General features: G+C 50.4%; 1 protein-coding gene across 7 annotated transcripts in view; it reads right to left on the bottom strand.

Annotated features, from left to right (window-relative positions):
• Tox2 (TOX high mobility group box family member 2) overlaps nucleotides 1-18,176 on the bottom strand; it is a 120,540-nt gene that overhangs the window by 87,109 nt on the left and 15,255 nt on the right. Inside the window, exon 1 of one of the 7 annotated variants that reach the window (XM_031372664.1) lies at nucleotides 5,757-5,818. The exons of the other annotated variants lie outside the window; for them this stretch is intronic. The gene's annotated coding sequence lies outside the window, so the exon portion shown is untranslated. Of the gene's footprint in view, nucleotides 1-5,756; nucleotides 5,819-18,176 lie in introns of those variants that run through there. 7 annotated transcript variants of the gene reach the window in all.

Here is an 18,176-nt window from a genome sequence, read left to right as displayed (position 1 = left end):
TGTGTGTGTGTGTGTGTGTATGTGTGTGTGTGTGTTCATGCGTCAGGGAAAGATAACTAGCTCCAAGTGACCGAGGTGGTTTCCAGTGCAAAATGGGAGAGATGGGACCAGAAATCTCCAAGAAGAACCTTGAGGAGAACTTCTGCAATATTCACAGAACAGTGACAAGGAGAGAGGGTGGGACATTTTGCAGAGTGACTCACAAAGCCGAGGAGGTAGTGACACACATGAGAGAACATGTGTGTGAAACCAATACCATGACCTCTGGAGGGACCAGCACATGTATGATGCACATATGTTCATACATGTAAAATAAAATAAATCTTAAAAAGTTAAATAAGAACAAATTGTGGGCTGGCGAGATGGCTCAGTGGGTAAGAGCACTGACTGCTTTTCCGACGGTCCTGAGTTCAAATCCCAGCAACCATATGGTAGCTCACAACCACCCGTAATGAGGTCTGACACCCTCTTCTGGTGTGTCTGAAGTCAGCTTCAGTGTACTTATGTATAATAATAAATAAATCTTTGGGCTGGAGCAAGCAGGGACTGAGTGACTGGAGTTGATCAGAGTGAGCAGGGCCGACTGGAGTGAGCAGAGATTCCAAAAATTCAATTCACAACAACCACATGAAGGCTCACAACCATCTATATAGCTACAGTGTACTCACATAAATAAATAAACAAATAAACAAACAAATAAATCTTTAAACAATAAAAGAGAACAAATTGTGTGTATGTGTATGTACATGCATGCACACATGCATGTACTCATGTTTGTGTGTGCATGGTGGGGGTGGGTGTCTTCCTTAACTGCTTTCTATCTTAGTGTTTGAAACAAAGACTCTCACTGAAACCAGGGCTTGGCTAGGTTCCCAGGGACCCCATCTCTAGCTCTTCAGTGCTAGAGATACAGGTGCGGATCAACACACCTATTTTTTTTAAGTGGGTGCTGAGAATCTGAACTCAGGACCTCATGGCTGCATGGCAAGTGCTTTGTCCCCTGAACCATGGAGCTTCTCCCCAGTCTCTAAATGATGATTTTAAAAGAGGAACAAATGTATAACGTTAGCCCCCAGTAAGATGAGGAAACACCAGACATAGGGGGCATTCACTCCCTCTGTGCCAGGAGCCACGGGACGACCTTTGCAACAGCTCTGGGAGCAAGATGGCAACATCACATTCCTCAGAGGAGAAAACAAGCAGACTGTCATCTGCAAGCTGTGAGGTCACACAACTGGACTGTGGCAAAACCAACTCATAACTGCCCAAAGTCACGCTCGGGACAACTATTTTGTCTTTCCTTTTGGAGACAAAGAGATAAAGACCACCAATTATTTAATAAACATAAGACATCAGGCTCGTCCTGTTATGGGTACATTGAAGTAGATAACCACAGCAAGCCACCAACCTCAAGCACTGCAGACGGGTTAAGAGTTAAGTACACAAAGCTACGTTTGAGGGAAACAATCAGAGGAGAGAACACGATGTTTATCAGATCCACGGAGGCGGGGTGACTTCCTCAGCCCTTCAAGCAATCACGGAGGGAGAGATTGACAGACTCTAATACACACGCATTAATATCTTCTGTGGAAGGAAGCGTAATAAAACTGAAATGAAAAGGACATCAGACTAAGAAAATATCAGCGCCAACGACGAGGCTGGTAATATATATACGAGGTAGAAGTGGCTCCGTCACCTTCAACGGAACGAAAGATGCCGAGAGACAAAAAGATGTGAGAGTCAGACAGGGTAGTCACCTGACAGGCAACATTCCAAGAAATAGATGCCTGGCAAGAACGTGCGCTTGATTCAATGGCAATGGAGGAACACACGTGACCCAAACCGGCAAGTGTGGAACTAGTCTATTTTACACCACACACAAAATAGCTGACTGGAAAGAAATATGGTGCTCGCCAAATAGTCAGACAGCAGGGAAGAGTACCCAAGACCCCGGTCTGTATCTGAAGCCATTTCCTCCTCATGAAGCCCAACTGCCTCAAGGACACCCTGGTATCCGTGAGGCACAGGCAGCCTTTTTCCAATGATGGGGACTGGGGCAGGAGTTCAAATCAGGGTGAGAGACAGGCTTGCTGGAAACTTGATGGGGGCTAGGTGCAAAGGAGGTAGCTTCAAGCATAAGGAGACAGGTGGGAGGAGAATGCATGAGACAAGAAGAAGGGTTGGGGATGACCCATCCCCAGGCCTGCGAGCTAAAAGAGAAAGAAGGGCCCATTCAGGGGTGGGGGAGATGGGAGGGAGGGCAGAAGTGCGTGGAGACAGAAAAGCCGAAAGGGACAATAGGGCTGTAATGGGAGAATGGACAGGGAGGGCCGGCATCTGAGCTGTGAATGGTCTGGAGGAGAGAAGAACTTGCCCATGAACAAGCAGAAGTGCCTGCGGTCCTAGGGGGGACCAGGAGGAGAGTCCGAGTCTCCTCTGCACACAGAAGAAACCCTGGGTAAAGCACCAGTAAGCTGAGGCTGGAGGATGGCTCTGTTGCTTGGCAAAGTGCTTATAGACATGAGGACCTGAGTTTGATCCCTAGAAGCCACATAAAAAGCTGGCCGAGGCAGTGCATGCCTGCAATCCCAGGTCTGGAGAGGCAGATTCAGGCAGATCTCTGGAGCCACCTGGCCAGCCTTGCCAAATGGTGAGCGCCAGTCCAGTAAGAGACCCTGACTGTAAAAGATATGGTGGGGAACATTTCAATACACACATACACACACACACACACACACACACACACACACACACACACACACGAACACAAACAACAACAACAACAGCAGCAGCAGTAGAAGAAGCAGCATTAAATGGAAGTGTTCAGCTATGACTCCCAAGGAGAAGCTGATGGCCAGAACTGGAAGTCTGTAGCCAGCATAAAAAAATCAGTGTTCCACAGAATTTGGTACTGAGGAGCTCGGGGGTGAATGAGCAAGGGTAAAGGCCCACTCAGAAGTCAAAAAAGGGGTGACTCGTGCTGGTGGCAAACCCTAATTTCCTTTCCTTGGTCACACACTTCCTTTGGATTTCTTTTTCTGACAATGCAAAAGAAAAGGATATTGTCCTTTTACATTCACAGCAGAAGTGTTTGCATGCGTGGGTTCTTCCTGCCCCAAGTTTTAACCTCTGCCCTAAAGTAGCAGAACATAACTTAGACCCAGGTGACAGAGAGGATGTGGACTACTGGGAAAACGGGGGCAGGGGTGGTGGTGGAATGAAGTCGTAGGCTCTGCAGGGCTGGAGGGAGCAGGGCACAGCCAGAACCTATGCCATCCAGAATTTTGCTTGGTCGGCTTCCAGAAAAGCAACAGCGAGGGGTGACACATGCTGCCAAATGCATCTGTGCTGTCAAAGTGGGAGGGGAATGTTTACACAAGTGGGTTGGTATTACGCAGGGTTGAGCCTTGTGCCAATCAGGCCGGGTTTGAGGGCCAAACAAGCCGGCAGTATATTTACAAAATAAGGTTTGCTCACGGAGGCCTGTTGCTCCCTCTGCCCATCAGAGGTTTCCGAGAAAGGAGGTTTGAGCTGAATCAAGTACCATTCATTTATATTTGTGTTAGTCCCTTGCGAGGGAGCCATTCGCCCAAGTGCTCACTGTGCAGGTAGGGACCAAGCCGGAAAGATAAAGGAGCAAGCTCACAGTCTCTACCTGACTTGGGCTCTGAACATGTTCTGACTGTCATCTTTCACAATAACTCCATGTACCCCCCCCCCAAGAAGCTGTTCTGCCAGGCAGAACAGGGGACCCAGACCACTGTGAGGGCAAAGGAACAGATGTGTTCTATCAGAGTGCTAGAGGCTTCTAGACATTGAGTTTTGGTAGTACTTTCTGATTTGAAGTGATCTGTTAGCTCCTCGTGGCTGCCCAAACAAATCTCTGTAAATGGGTGCATATGAAACCACACAGACCAGCGGGGGCTCAGAGGTGGAATGCTTGCTTAATGTACAAGGCCCTGGGTTCTGTCCTGGACACTGTCAAACCCACAAACCAACCGAAGCAAAAAAAAAAAAAATGTACTCTCTCACAGTTCTGGAAGCCAGAAGTCCCAAGTTCGTCTCTTGAGGCTTCAGACCATGTCAGGACAGGAGCTCCACCTATTCCTGGCTTTCAGTGGCCACCTATGACCCTTGGCCTGTGACCCCTTTCATCACCTTCAAAGGACGTCAGCTCCACCCCTTCTCTTCTGGCATCATATATAGCCTAAGATCCCCTGCTATATCCCTTGTAACAGTTACCTCCAATGACTCTGGGCTACCAGGGAACCCAGGACAATCCCCTCAACCTCACATCTTTATTTGCCACACGAGATGACAGTCAGGTCCCGGGAATAGGACACGGATGTGTGAAGGCTATCTTTCAGCCAACACTGGGTAAGTTCCCTCAGGCTGAAGGTTAGCTCTGCCTGGAGACAGGCAGGCAGGATGTGCCCACCACGATGGACTTCCTTTCTTCCTCTCTCAGCATGGGGATCCTGGATTTGTTCGCCACAGGATGGTGCTGGTTTAGCCCAATGGTCTGGGAGCAGAAACGAATGGTCTTTTCTTGTGGGTGTGCAGAACAGCAAACATGGCAACTCCAGGCTGGCTCTGAAGGAGCAGAGGGTCTCTAGAGCTCCCTCTAACCTTAGCCCTGGGTGACTCTGTGAAGCAGAATCTGCTGATTGCTGTGGCACATTTGGGAGGCACAAAAATCTACCCTCCTACTCACTGAGCTGGAGAAGGACTGGGAGGTCTGAGAGAGGGCAATGGAGTGAATACAATACTAAAAGATAAATAACTTATCCTTGTGGTAAATGACTGAGGATTTGGGTCTGTTTGTTACTGAGGTATAACCCAGCCTAAGCTGACTAATGCATTCAGTGAGTGGTTTAAAAAGCAGCCATTTATTGACCACCTGCTACAGCGCAAGGACTTCACAGAGCTGATACATAATCCTGCAAACTACTTGATCAAGGTCAGAATCATTACTCGCTGAACAGGCAATACAGAGACCGAAATCCAGAGGCAGAGGTGATGGCCACATAGCTGAGAAGTGGGAGGGCTGGGATTTGAGCCAGAATAGTGGGCCCAAAGACAAACTCATGAGCCAGGCATAGTGTCAAGTCTGTGATCCCAGTACATGGAGAGCTGAGGCAGGAGAAGGGAGAGTGTGAAGTTAACCTGGGCTACACTGCAAGACTCTCACCCAAAAGCAAATGGACAAAGTCAAACTCATAACAGCTCTTAAGACTGAACCTTTGCAAGGTGCCACATGGGTTTCCAGAACCCTCTCTGAGCCCAGACATCGGCCACCTCAGGGTCAGCAGGAACTAATGATCGCGGCTAATAAAATCATGATGCCAGAGTCTCCAAAGATGACGAGTCCATCTCTCAGTCCTAAAGCTCCTAAAAACCACACCAAATTCAGCTTGAGCCACTCCTGATAGACTTGACGCTTCTTCATGCCCATGTGTGCCCATGAACTGAAAGAATATTTATGGAGTATCTACTGTGTGCCAGGCCTGTTTGGGGCGTCTAGGGATTAGCAGTAAACAAAGGCCACTGGAGCTTACTGTCCTGTGCCAGAGAAGCCATCAATAGTCAGAGACAACAAGTGGCTCGCACAGCACATTGGAGGGCTGTACACACGTGGAAGGAAGTGGTGAGCAGGTGACAGTATGAGGAGGAATTCCCTTTCAGCTAGTCAAACTGGACTTTTAGGAGGAAGCTGCAGAAAGACAGACAGTAGGAGAGGAGGGAGGCAGCCAAACCTGTACTGGCTTGGGACATCCATGCTGCCAGTCCAAACGCCTTCATGAGGGAGTGCACAGGAGTCACCTTGGTCAGCAAGGGGACATCAATGTAGGCAGAGCAGGTAGGGGAAGGAGCAGAGGTCAGAGAGATGATGGGGGCAAAGCACTCCCACAGATGGCACTGCGATCGCCCTCCCCAGAAAGGAAGCCAGCACTCTTTCCACACGCTTATCTGATGCTGTGGTTGGAGGAACAGGCAAGGGGCAGGCATGAGGGTTGCTTCGCTAGCACATCAGCCGCCAGGCAGCTGACATCCGCTTGGCCTGTGGCTTTTTCTGTGGCTTCCGTATCACAGGGTACCCTGGTGGCTGCTATTTTTGCCCCCGTTTAGGGACCTATGGTGCATTCTCTCGTGTGTGGCACCCAGGGCCAATGTGCCTGGCCCCTCTTCAGGTTTTCTCTGCCTGGAGCAAACAGAATTGGGTCATTTAAATGTTCCAAGTGTCCTAGAGGGATAATTATGCCTAGCAAGTAGAAGAGGCATGTCACACGTGGCGTCTTGTTAATCCTAACACTACAAGCTCAGAGAGGTTCTGTGTGGCTTGTCCAAAGCCACACAGCCACATGAAACTACAGACTCAAGATTCTGAGGGGGTTTATCTATAGGACCCGACTAACTTTTATAGCATATCCTTTTTACTTCTGTCTAGGTGAGCGCATCCCAAGCAGATACTTCCAGGAGATTTAAATACATACATACATACATACATACATATGTATCATTCATGGATAAGGTCCTCCAGAGCCCCACAGTGACTCTCACAGGACCATGACATATACTGCAAGACAATCAGAGGTTTTCAACAAAGCCTTGGTGTACGGGTAAGGTCTCTGGCAGATAAGCAGGAATTGGAGGTATAAGAGAAACCCTCCGTGGACTCAGGGGCCTAAAGATTAGGAAGTAGGAGACAGGGCGGTCTGGCTGGGGAAGGAACTTTAAGGAGTGACAGGCAGAATCCCGGAGGAAGCAGAAACCTATGAGCTTGGAGGTGGATGAGCCCTGGGCTGGCTGGAGAGGCTTTGGGATGGACACGTGGTGAGGAGGAGCAGCCAGCGGCTGCCAGAAGTCTATGGGAGGGACAAGCGGAGGGACAAGCGCACCAAGCAGTCAGCCGAGCCGGCTGCAGATTCTAATGGGAAAGTTAAAGGCAGGGGGCTCATGAAGTCACCCTGGTGGCAGACTGCCAAGCTTTGAAGGGACAGGCAGCAGCATGAAGAAGTGGGTTAGAGCAGAGCGGGAAGGGGGCCATGCTGCGTCCAGATCTTGGCCTCAGTTTCCAGTGGGCAGTAACAGTCACTAAGATGAGTGAGCATGGTAGGGGTGAATCAAGGCTACCCCAGCCCTGTCTCCTCTGGGATGAGCCCTCCAGGGTGTGGGTGCTGCGGTCTGTGTTCACAAGAGAGTGGCACGGATCTCCCAGCGAGAAAAATGGAAGCCTTTGTCCCCCACTGCTGCTCCAGTGAGGAATTCGACAGATACTTACGGCGGCGGGGGAAAGGGGATGTGGGGTGACCTCCCTGGAAAATGGCTTCCAGACCCCGAGAGAGGCAGGAATCCACCCACCTGTGATTGCTTTCCCAGGCCCCTCTGGGGTCACACCTGGGCCAGAGCTGCCTCCTCCAGTGGTACCCCACTTCAGCACCTGCTCCAGTTCCTGGAGAAGGCATCTGGGAGAGGCACTGGGGACCCAATGAGTCTCACACAGAAAGCTAATCTCTATCAGGAAGCCCACCCTAGCAATCCCCCTCCCGGCCGTGACTGCCAGCATTGCTGGCTAGGACAGAAACACTTGGTGGGACCAGCTGGGATTCTCTCTGAGACGCATGCCAGGATTGACACGATGACTGGAGGCTACACTCTGGCCACCTTCCTTCTTCATGTAAGCCTTCAGGGGGAGCCTACCTAATGCCAGTCTGCAGCAGACACCGAGTCCCATCCAAAGCTCCTTGGATCCCTTCCCTAGGAAGGGGTAACATTTTATTCACAAAGCATAACACCATGCTAGGAATAGCTCATTCCGAGTCATCCTTTAACCTGCCATTCTGTAGGGTTAGAGAGGTCAAGTGACCTGCCTGAGGTCCCATGGTGATCCCATGGAGCAGAGACCTGCTCCAAACCGAGCCCTAGACCTATATTCAGTCTCTATTCCTGACGAGAGGTCTCCATGGACTGAAGACCTCTTCTCCAGTCATACCCACCCTTCCTAGGCCATTTCCTGCATCCAGCCCAGACTCCCACACACACAGGTGACAGTCAGCAGCTGCTAATTTGACTGCGTGTCCCTATAAGGCAGGAAGACCAGGCTGCCTAGCAGCCTTCAAAGAAGAAATGGAGGTGACTGGAGAAAATTTTTCTCAGACAGCCAGCCCCACACAGAACACAGCACCTCCCACTCTAGACACAAGGGAAGCTCCCTGGCCACCCATGCTTGCACCAGAGCACAGACCCCACCAGGCATCTTGGCCTCTGCCCCAGCTGAGCTGCTCTGGGTCATTCATCCATCCATTCAACACGGATGACGGTCCTTCTAACTACTAGGCAAAGTGTGAGCAACGTGAACACGGCTGTGTGCGTGAACATGCATGTGGACACACCATCCCAGAGAAGGTGCCAGTGCCCCACTTTGCAGGTGCAGACACCGAGACTCAGACAGTTTGAGGCGCCCATGTTATGTCACAGACTACTCGGGATGAAGCTGGGATTGAAAGCGGTCATCATCCGCTAGTGGCTCTAGGGCTTGGCAAGCACCCATAGCTGTTTCTCTCCTGGCCAGCTGGCTGTGTGACCTCCCTTGGGCGGGGCGGGGCCCCCGTGTCTCAGATGATTCTTTGAGGCTCTACTGAGAGCAGGAGGCATGAAGGATTCTGGTCCTGGTCTTTCCCTCTGTTCCCATAATGTTCCACATAAGGGAACACGGGTAAGAGCTGTCAACTCCCATTTCTGGTTTATGCGTGCGTGAAGCCAGATCCCCTTCGATGACTATGGGAAATGAGAGGGCCAGAAGGACCAGGCCTCTGAGCTAGATACAGCAATCACTGTCCTCTCTGCCAGCCACCTCCCAGCCGGCTCCCTGGGGCAGCTGGGCAAGGCCACTAACAAGAGCCTCTTCACCTGCTACACTGTTTTCCCCTTCTTCCTTTTTAGCTGCCTTCCTTCTCCAAAAGCTGGGTAGCCATGGAGATCCCAGCTGGTCACTTCCCATATCCTCACTGGATGAGAGGAAAGGTGGCCTTTACAAAGGAGGGGACATTTTTCATTGCTTCCCCACTTTTTCCCTGCTGCCATCCCTAGCTGCACCTCATCCCTGACACTCGCTCAGAAGACCTTGCCCACTCCCAGCCCAGTGTCTTCTGGACCCTTGCACGTCATGAGCTGTTGCCTATTCTTACTGTTTCTTGTCTAAATCCATTAGATCCTCCCCGGTCTACTCCCACAAACACCTACACCTGCTATATGTGAGCTGAATGCAAGATGAATGGATATATACATATATGTATGAATACAAGAATGAATGAATGAATGAGTGAATGAATGAATGCTTCCTGAGTGCCCTGAGGGCATCGAGACTGGTGGCTAATCCTACTTAGCAGAGACAAGGCCAGCCACACACAGAATTTCTTATCAGAGAGGAAGAACCATATCCAGGCCCTTGGACCCTGCACAGCATCCTCGCTGCAGAACATAGCAGGCACCAGTCCTTGCCTGACCCCGCCCAGGATCCAGCATCACCCATCTTGCCCTCCGGGGCCAGCCTGAACACCTTCACCCCTTGAAGCAGCAGGCACCGCTGCTTACCTTCTGCAGAGACGCACCTGCAATGCACCAGTGTCTCGTGAGGAGCCTGAGCCTCATTCCACAGAAGCCCAGGCAGCGAGAGAACGCGCCTGCGACAGCCTCTGCGAGATGCTGCTGCATAATCAGCACAGAAAGAGAAAAAATGCCAGAAATAGCAGCTTTATAAGCCCTGCCGACGACTCTTGGTCCTCTATTGGCTGGAGGCCCGGCACCCCCGCCCCCCATCCCGTTCCTACAAGGTGAAACAGGAAAACCTGTTATTTAACCTCTTTGATCCAAATCCATCTTCTATCCCAATTTGGGCCCACATGTTTGGAGCACCATAACGGGTTTTGGGGAGCAGACAAGAAGGCAGCCCCCATACACAATCCAGCTCCATAACCCCTGGTTTCTGAGGCATTCTGCCTGGGAGAAGCCGATGCACAGAAAGGCCCTTCAGAAGGCATATTGTCAGCACCTGTCAAGGTGTAAAATCTGCACGCCTTTCATTCAGCAATTAGACTCCTGAGCATCCATGCTGCGGAAATACCTGCATCCCGCACACAGGCACACCAGAGGATGCTACTCATTACACAGACCTGAGCCAGAACTGACTGAATACAGTAGCCACATCCATTTATTTATTTTTTATTTTTTTATTTTTTGGACCAGAGTAGATGGGGCTTTTGTGTGGAGACAATTTGGAACTGGTTGGGAAAGAAAGTCAAGGCCATGGTTCTGTTTTTGTAAAAATACACACTGTGAGTGTGTGTGTGGGGGGGAGGTATGCTCTTGAGCATGTGTGTGCATGTTTGAGTTTTTGGTGTGTGTGTGTGTGTGTGTGTGTGTGTGTGTGTGTGTGTGTGTGTGCACATGAATTGGGGTGGAGGCACATGCACTTGGATTTACATTGTCAAGGGCACCAGGCTGTTAGCTGTGGTCACCCAATGAGCAGGAGGAGGGGACTCAGCTGCCACTTCTGTCTTTTTTGTTTTTCTTTTGCACAAGCAAATGTTGCATATATAACTAAGAATACAAACATGGAAGTCTCCCTTTGTTAATCATCCTTGCTGAAGTTAGGCCAAGAAGCCGATGTCGCCCTTGGCAAGGCAATGAGGCCTGGAACTGTGTAGGCTCCAGGACCTATGGATTGCCTCCTGATCTCCTCAGCTTTCATGTAAACACAGCTAAGTTAGAGCCCATGAAGAAGGAGGGAGCTGGGTTCGAATTCTAGCTCAGCTGGCTGGGACAGCTGACTTCCTAGGGCCTCCATTTCTCTACCTATAGAACGGGGAGAGTCGTATTTACTAGACACCATGAACCTGGAGCTATTACATCGATGGGATCTTTGGAGAGACAAGCCAGAGCAACAGAAGCTGAGACCCTATTGAAGCCAACAGAGATCCCAGGCCTGAGAAAGGAGAGCATTGGAGAATCCTACTAGTCAACACACAGAACAAGGGTCAGCTAAGTAGCAGACAAGGACTAGGGCACAGCAAAGCCAGGTGATAAAGGGGCCAGCGTCCAGAGTAGGAGGGGAAGGAGCTGCGGTGGAGAGTGGAGACGGACAGCTATAGCTTCAATGTCTGCACCTTTCCCTTGCTGGTTTTGCTTCCCTCTCTTCCCCAGCCTGTCCCACCCTTCCAAATCTGCCAAGAGCTTCCTCCCTGAGGAGCCCCTCTGCTGTCTGGCATGGCGCCAGGCTCCCCTCACAGGGCCAGTCTCCCTGCAGCATGCTTCTTAACCTGTGCCAAGTAGGCTCCCGTATTTACTGTGTGACTTCCCCTGAGAGACTCTGATCACCGGGATGCTTGGGTATATCTGTCTTCATGATCTCTAGGTTAAGTCCAGTTCCTAGACAAGGCCCAATACCCGATAGGCACTCAAAACGGAGAACACGCAAGCACAGATCCAGACAGACCTGGGAACAACATCTCAAGTTGTCCTCTGTGCACACATGCACATACATGCATGCGCACTCAGAGGGATTTGACCAAGGAGCAGAGTCTGGGAACACAGGTACTCCTTGACTTACAGAATTACCTCTCGGTAAGTGCAGGGCAAGCAGAAACTAGCCCATCTCAAAACCTTTCTCCAGATACCATGGCTTAGCACAGTCTACCTCAAACAGGTATGGGACACTTACAGACACCACAGCTGAGCGGCTCGGATGACTGACGGCTGTACTTGTGTGTTATTAGGATTGTCCCCAGCCTCCTGGTGCACACTACTGTGACACATCTTGCTTGGCTTTCATTTGGTTTTGATATTTGTTTGGTTTGAGACAAGGTCTCACTCTGTAGCCCAGGCTGGCCTCAAACTCACAATTCTTGTGTTCACTTCCCAAGTGCTGGGGTTATAGATATGGGCCACCAATCCTGGCTGCTTTTGCATGATTATAAACAAAAACACCAAATCTTAGGTTTAACTATTCTAAGTCAGGAACAATCTGGTTAGAGAAAGTGGGTGCATTTGAAGAGACTGAAATAGGTAGATCTGGGACAAGTCCTGGAAGTCTCTATACTCTCCTCCCAATCCTGAACCCCTCTCCTGCCAATCCATGTGCGGGGTGAGTCATCACTCTGCAGGGCGCGGAGGCCAGGATAGGGTCTCTGGACTGAGTTCTCCTACCCAGGCTGGGAGGCAAGACTCAGAGTGCGCTTCCACACCAGAACAAAGGTGATGGTGCCTTTCCCAGTCATGACTTACACACTCTGAAGGTTCCAGCAACAGGGCTGGGCAGGGCTGGGCAGGGCTGGGGGCGGGTAACCCCCTATTTCAGTGGCTGGACACCGAGGCTCGCTTGACAAGGTGAGCCTCAGAATGGGGGGTCAACTCTAGTCCACATTGCTTTTTTCATAACACTGAACAACACACGGCCAAGGTACCCAGGGCAGGCTGGAGGAGCTAAAGCTGGCATGGAACGGGGAGGTGCCCTGCACCTGGAGGCCCCCAGAATTTTTGCTTTAGATTACTAGTTTTTGTTTGATTTACTTAGTTTTCAGATTACTCCGCTGTTGGATAGTTATGGTTCAAAACAGAGACACCAAGAGATGAGTCAGCTTCCTGTGGAGGGAGTGGGGCCTGCTGGGAAGATATTTCCATTTCTGCCTTCCTCTCTAGAGCCCTAAAGACAGCTCACACAACATGTGTGTGTGTGCATGTATATGTGTGTGTGCATGTGTGTGTGTGTGTGTGTGTGTGTGTGTGTGTGTGTGTGTGCTGGGGCGGGGGTTCATTTCCAGAGTGAAGGGACTCTGGCCAGGTTCTGGGCTGGAATTCTGGCCCTACCTCCCCTTGTTCAGCTACCTTCATTCATTCACTAACGTGGAGACAGGAATAATAGCTTTCCCCTGGGTTTAGCATGCAAAGCAAGTGTTAACTATGGGAAGAGTCTGGTCTGGTGTCTGGCACAGAGTAGGTGGTTCATAAACATCACCATTAAGAATGACAGTCCCCTAGGAGGCGCTCCCTGACACTGCACAGCACAAGTCTGTCACACGGGTGAGAAAGTGTAGGCTCAAAGCAGGCTTGAACGTCTGTCTTCCCTTTCACAAGGATCCAGCGCACAGCCAGGCCACTCTACAGTGATTTCCCACAATTCACTAGAAATCATTCATGAGCACACATGGGCCCTGAGCTGTCTCCATCTACTAAACAAGGACATGATGAACGATGGTCCACAAAAAACGCCAGGAAAGGGACTAGGGAGATGGCTCAGTCAGTAAAGTGTTTGCTTGGCAAACATGAGGATCCCAGTTAGACCAGATTCCCCAGAACACATAGAGACAGACATACTGACTGACTGACTGACTGACTGACTGATGACAGACAGACAGGGAGACAGACAGACAGACAGACAGACAGACAGGGAGACAGGGAGAGGGAGAGAGAGAGGGAGACAGTGCTTCAGGGCGAAGGAGCCTTCAGCCATGTCACAGGGCTCTTTTCTCTGAGCAGGAATCCAGAGTGGAGCCCTCCCTGGATCAGTCCCACTGTGAGACTCAGGAAAGCCCCTTGTAAATCTAAAGAAAACCCTGAAGGCTGAGGAGGCAGAGGTGGGAGAGGGGGCAATCCATGCAGGAGACAATAGCAGCCTTGAGCATCCACACTGAAACTAATTGGAAAAGCAAACACCAGAGCAGGTGTGCCCAAGGTACCTCAGGCTGCCCAAACCTGCCCTGCCCCTGTCCCTTGACTCACAAAGCCTCTGTGCATGTCGCAGCCTTAATAGTAACGGCCTAATTTTAAACCCCATGATTATCAGGGTTGATTTCCATGGAACCTTCCTTTCACAGCCTCGAGAACCTCTCAGGAGCGGTAATTGCCAAGTTCAATTTTAGCTCCGTCACACCCAACTGTCGGTGCTCCAGCGGCTGCTGCTACAACGCCAGGTAAGCTGGTAATGAAGTCAGCTTCGGGCGTCTAATTTCACAATATTGTGATGTCTCTGTCGGCACCTGTAAGAGCCGAGAAGCTGTGAGCTTCCATTGAACAGATTGCATGTGGGGAAGTGACTGAAGCCGCTTTGTGCTTCTGGGGCTCTATCTCGAGCACAGGCCCACCGGGTCTGGATGAGTCCTGGATGCCTTTTCCCACAAAGCTTATGCCTCAGGTGCACCACACCCTGCAGGTACACCCATCATTCTGGTGTGCATCATCAAACGATCCTCTGGGTTTGCCACGCCAATCAGTTCTCTTGCAGAGGACATATAGAAAAGTCCTCTGATTCAGCACCCACTGTCCCATTTAAAAGCATTCATGAGTCCCACTGTCCTCAAGGCCAGAGCCAGACACATCTCAGGACGGGGCCCTAATCACACCCAGTCCCACTGCCTTGCAATTCTGCAACCCTGGCTTGTACTGTGGTTCTCCAGCTCCGTTTCCCGTTAGTCCCCCTTGTCCTTTGAAGGGACGGAAAGCTCTGCTTACCTGAGTAGAGGGGCTTGGGAATAAGTCATTAAGCGTGCTCAAGCAGGAACACCTGACTTCAAACCTAAGCACCCACGTGAGAAGCTCAGCACGTGGTGGTGCACACTCGTAACCTAGTGATGTAGGCACTGGTGGATCTCTGGAGGATGTGAGGATGGACCAAAATATGGTGCAAGCTGAGGCCACAGCCCTTCCACTGAGAGTTCTCCTCATCCACGCCTTCTCCCAGAATCCTTGGATTGAGCTGATTCTAGGCATTTCAACATTTATACACACATGCTCTGGTCGGCCCTCCAGCAATTCCTAGATCAGTGGTTCTCAACCTGTGGGTTGCAATCCCTTTGGGGGTCAAATATCAGATATTTACGATTCATAACAGTGCCAAGATTACAGTTATGAAGTAGCAACAAAATAATGTTATGGCTGGGGGGGGGGGGGTCTCCGCAATATGAGGAACTTTATTAAAGGGCTGCAGCCTTAGGAAGGTTGGGAACTACTGATCCAAATGTCTGCAATGCAGAATCTTTGGGGACTCATTGTCATTATCCCACTGTGGAGAACTGTGGAGTGCACATGGCTCCTTTTACCCTGTGTGGCTGCAAATCCCAACACTGCACCTTCCTCGCTCCCCAGAATTCTACTTCTTTTCAACCATAGAGGACCTAGCCCGGCTAGTTATGGTGGCCTCTAAAATGCAATGTATAATTCCCTCCCCCTTCCCTTGAGGCATAGCCCAACCTTCTGTCCAGGCTCACTGAAGCCCTATTTAGGGACACTGATCCCCCTGGTCCTCAGGACCCCCATTATGCTTGCATTAGTCAATAAAAGACCTTTGCTTCCTTCTTGCAGAGGAGTCTCTGCTCCAGAGGAAGAGGTGGGGCCTCAGCTGGGCCAGAGATGGGAATGGGGGGAGGGGGAGGTAACCCCTCTTTGGAGACCCTGCTCCAACCCACCAGGGGTTGATCCCCCTCCAAGATGTATCAATGACCTTTGCAGAACTAAGCGCAATACCAGGATCCTGTATGCAGAGCAGACCCCAGGGCCAGCCTGGAGTTGCTGTAATCCAGCTGCATGTTTGGACAGGAGCCACCCTGCAAAGCTCTGTCAGCTCGGCCTGTCGCCTGAGGAGGGAAGCACTCACCTTTGCTAATCACCCTAATTCATTTTTTATTACCACTTTTCCCTTCCTCTATTTGCCCTCTGATTGAGGATCTTACCCCAGGCATTTAAAAAACAACAAATCAGACCACAATGGCAAACATAGCTCTTCGCTGAAATCTGCATTGATGGGCGGATAATTCCCCATCACGAAGACCTCAGAGTCCGCATGTTAGGCAGACTGGGCAGGAGGTATCTGCACAATTGAAGGTTTGTCAAAAGATAATGAGCTGTGTAGTAAGGGCAGGATATAATGGGCACCTCCTCCTGCTGCTGGCAAAGATGCTCAACCCTTTTGGAAATAGCATGCCAGAGGCCAGGAGGATGGCCAGAGGGTATAAAAGCCTGCTGAGCAAGCTAGGAGACCTGAGTTTGAATCCTCAGAATCCATGTAAAGTTAGGCACAGGAGTGTGTGTGTCAGCAACCACCCCCCCCCCCAGCCCCCGTGCTCCTAAGGTGTGAGATGGGAGACAGGAGAATCCCAGGAAGCTTGTGGGCCCGCAGTCAAACAACAAAGAGACCCCGAGTCACAAAACGTGGAAGGTGGGAACCGACAATCTATAAACCCACATATAGGCAGACATATCATCATACAGAGAAATAACATACCAACAAAATCAGGAGCCATAAATAACCCATGTGCTCTTCTTTTTATTATTATTATTTTGTTGTTGTTGTTGTTAAGACACAGGCCACAGGCTTGTGTAGTGCAGTCTAGCAACAAACTCACTGTTTAGCCAAGGATTACCATGAACTTCTGGTCCTCCTACTTCCACATCCCAAGTGCTGAGACTACAAGTATACGCCACCCTCTGTGGTATAGATGGTGCTGGGGACAGAGCCTCAGGCTTTGTGAATGCTAGGCACTCCACCAGCTGACACAGCTCCTCCAGAGTCCTCCATGAAGCTGTTATCCTAGGAGGGTGGGGTGGGAAGAGATGAGAGGGACGGACCGGGTCCACTGACACATGACAGGGTAAATGACATGTTGCTCCCAGAAAAAAACAGGAGTGGGGTATTTCTAATAGACCAGGATGAGGTAGCCTCATTGACAACACTGAACACTAAAAAGACAAAGGGCCAATATATGAGTAGAGTTCTGGAATCTTAAGTGGACTAGGGACGGGTGATTCCCCAGTGATTTTGAGTAGAAAATATCATGTTTACGGTTTAATAAAGAGAGGGGGAACCCTCTTTCAGGACAGAGACTACCATTTCTGTTGAGCAAGTCTTGCTTGCTCAACAGAAATGTTCCCAAGCCAAAGACAAATTCTCTTATCTCTGAAGGCCAGGCTGACTGTGCCCCAGATCCTCCAGTCCAAGCAGCGGGGATTGACACGTCCCTTCAGGCAATGCCAAGGTCACCTTGGCTGGGAGATGGGGCTGGGTCTGCTGGCCCTTGCCTTGGAGGTCAAGCATGAATTCAAAGCAGAGGCTGAGAATTCCCACCTTCAGCCCAACTGACTGGCTTTCCCACTTTCCTCCCTGGGAGATTTTTCAGCTGGAGGTGTCCCTGGCAGGATGCTACCAGAGGATCCATACTTGTCAATACTTGCCAGTCCCAGGCACAGCTTCTCCTGGCAAGTAGGTAAGGAAGGCCCAGGGAAGGTGAATAAGATTATTCTTGAAAACAGCCTGGATGCATTACGGGGTATTTCTGAAACAACTGCCTCTTTCTCTCTTTCCTTCCTTCCTTCCTTGTTTCCTTCCTTCCTTCCTCCCTCCCTCCCTTCCCCCCTTCTTCCTTGCCTTCCTTCCTTCCATAGCAAACATCATGGCAGGTGCTAGGCATTGCTCTACCCTTGAGCCAAATAAACTTAACCTCACTGGTTTTCACAGATTACTCTCCAGGGCGGAAACGATCAAATAATTCCACAGATACATTATGCCCTCAAAGGAATATACTAGACGCTAAGATAGGGAAGAGGGTGACCATGTCAGGAACTAGAGCATGACAAGAGACTAGAGTTTAGACCAAAGGGAGTGGACAGCACCAGTCTCCATGTAAGGATGCAGGTTGGAACATTCCAGGCCCAGTGTGTGAGCAGGCCCAGGGGTGTGAGAACAGCCAGAATGGAGGCAACAGCAAAGCTGACTGCTGTTGTTAGCAATCTGCTTCCCCAGAACAGAGCCTGGAGCCTGGGGCTTGATGCAAAGTGGTTGAGAGTAAGGTCTGAAAAGCAAGCAGGCAGTGGCTAGACCGCATGGGGACTGGCAGACTAAAGGTGAGCTTCACGGAGAGGTTTTAAACAGAGATCTGCGAAGACCAGAACTCATGTCTCCATGCAGAAGAGACAGATCTGATTCTGCAGTGCAAAGATCGCCACAAAGATTCCATCGCCCTCCCAGGATACAATATTCAGTCACTGGACAGAAAATGTCTCTAAACTGCATTGAGAGCTGAAGTTCCCTGTCTGGAATGTGTGGTACAACTGCCTTTCAAAAAGACAGCAAAGAGAGGGAAGGGAGAGAGAGGAAAGAAGGGGAGGGGAGGGGAGGGGAGGGAAGAGGA

The sequence above is a fragment of the Mastomys coucha genome, unplaced genomic scaffold (genome assembly GCF_008632895.1).
Source record: "Mastomys coucha isolate ucsf_1 unplaced genomic scaffold, UCSF_Mcou_1 pScaffold15, whole genome shotgun sequence".
NCBI classification, from domain to species: Eukaryota; Metazoa; Chordata; class Mammalia; order Rodentia; family Muridae; genus Mastomys; species Mastomys coucha.
The sequence above is the reverse complement of the archived record's forward strand: the minus strand, read 5'-3'. Positions and strand labels throughout refer to the sequence as shown.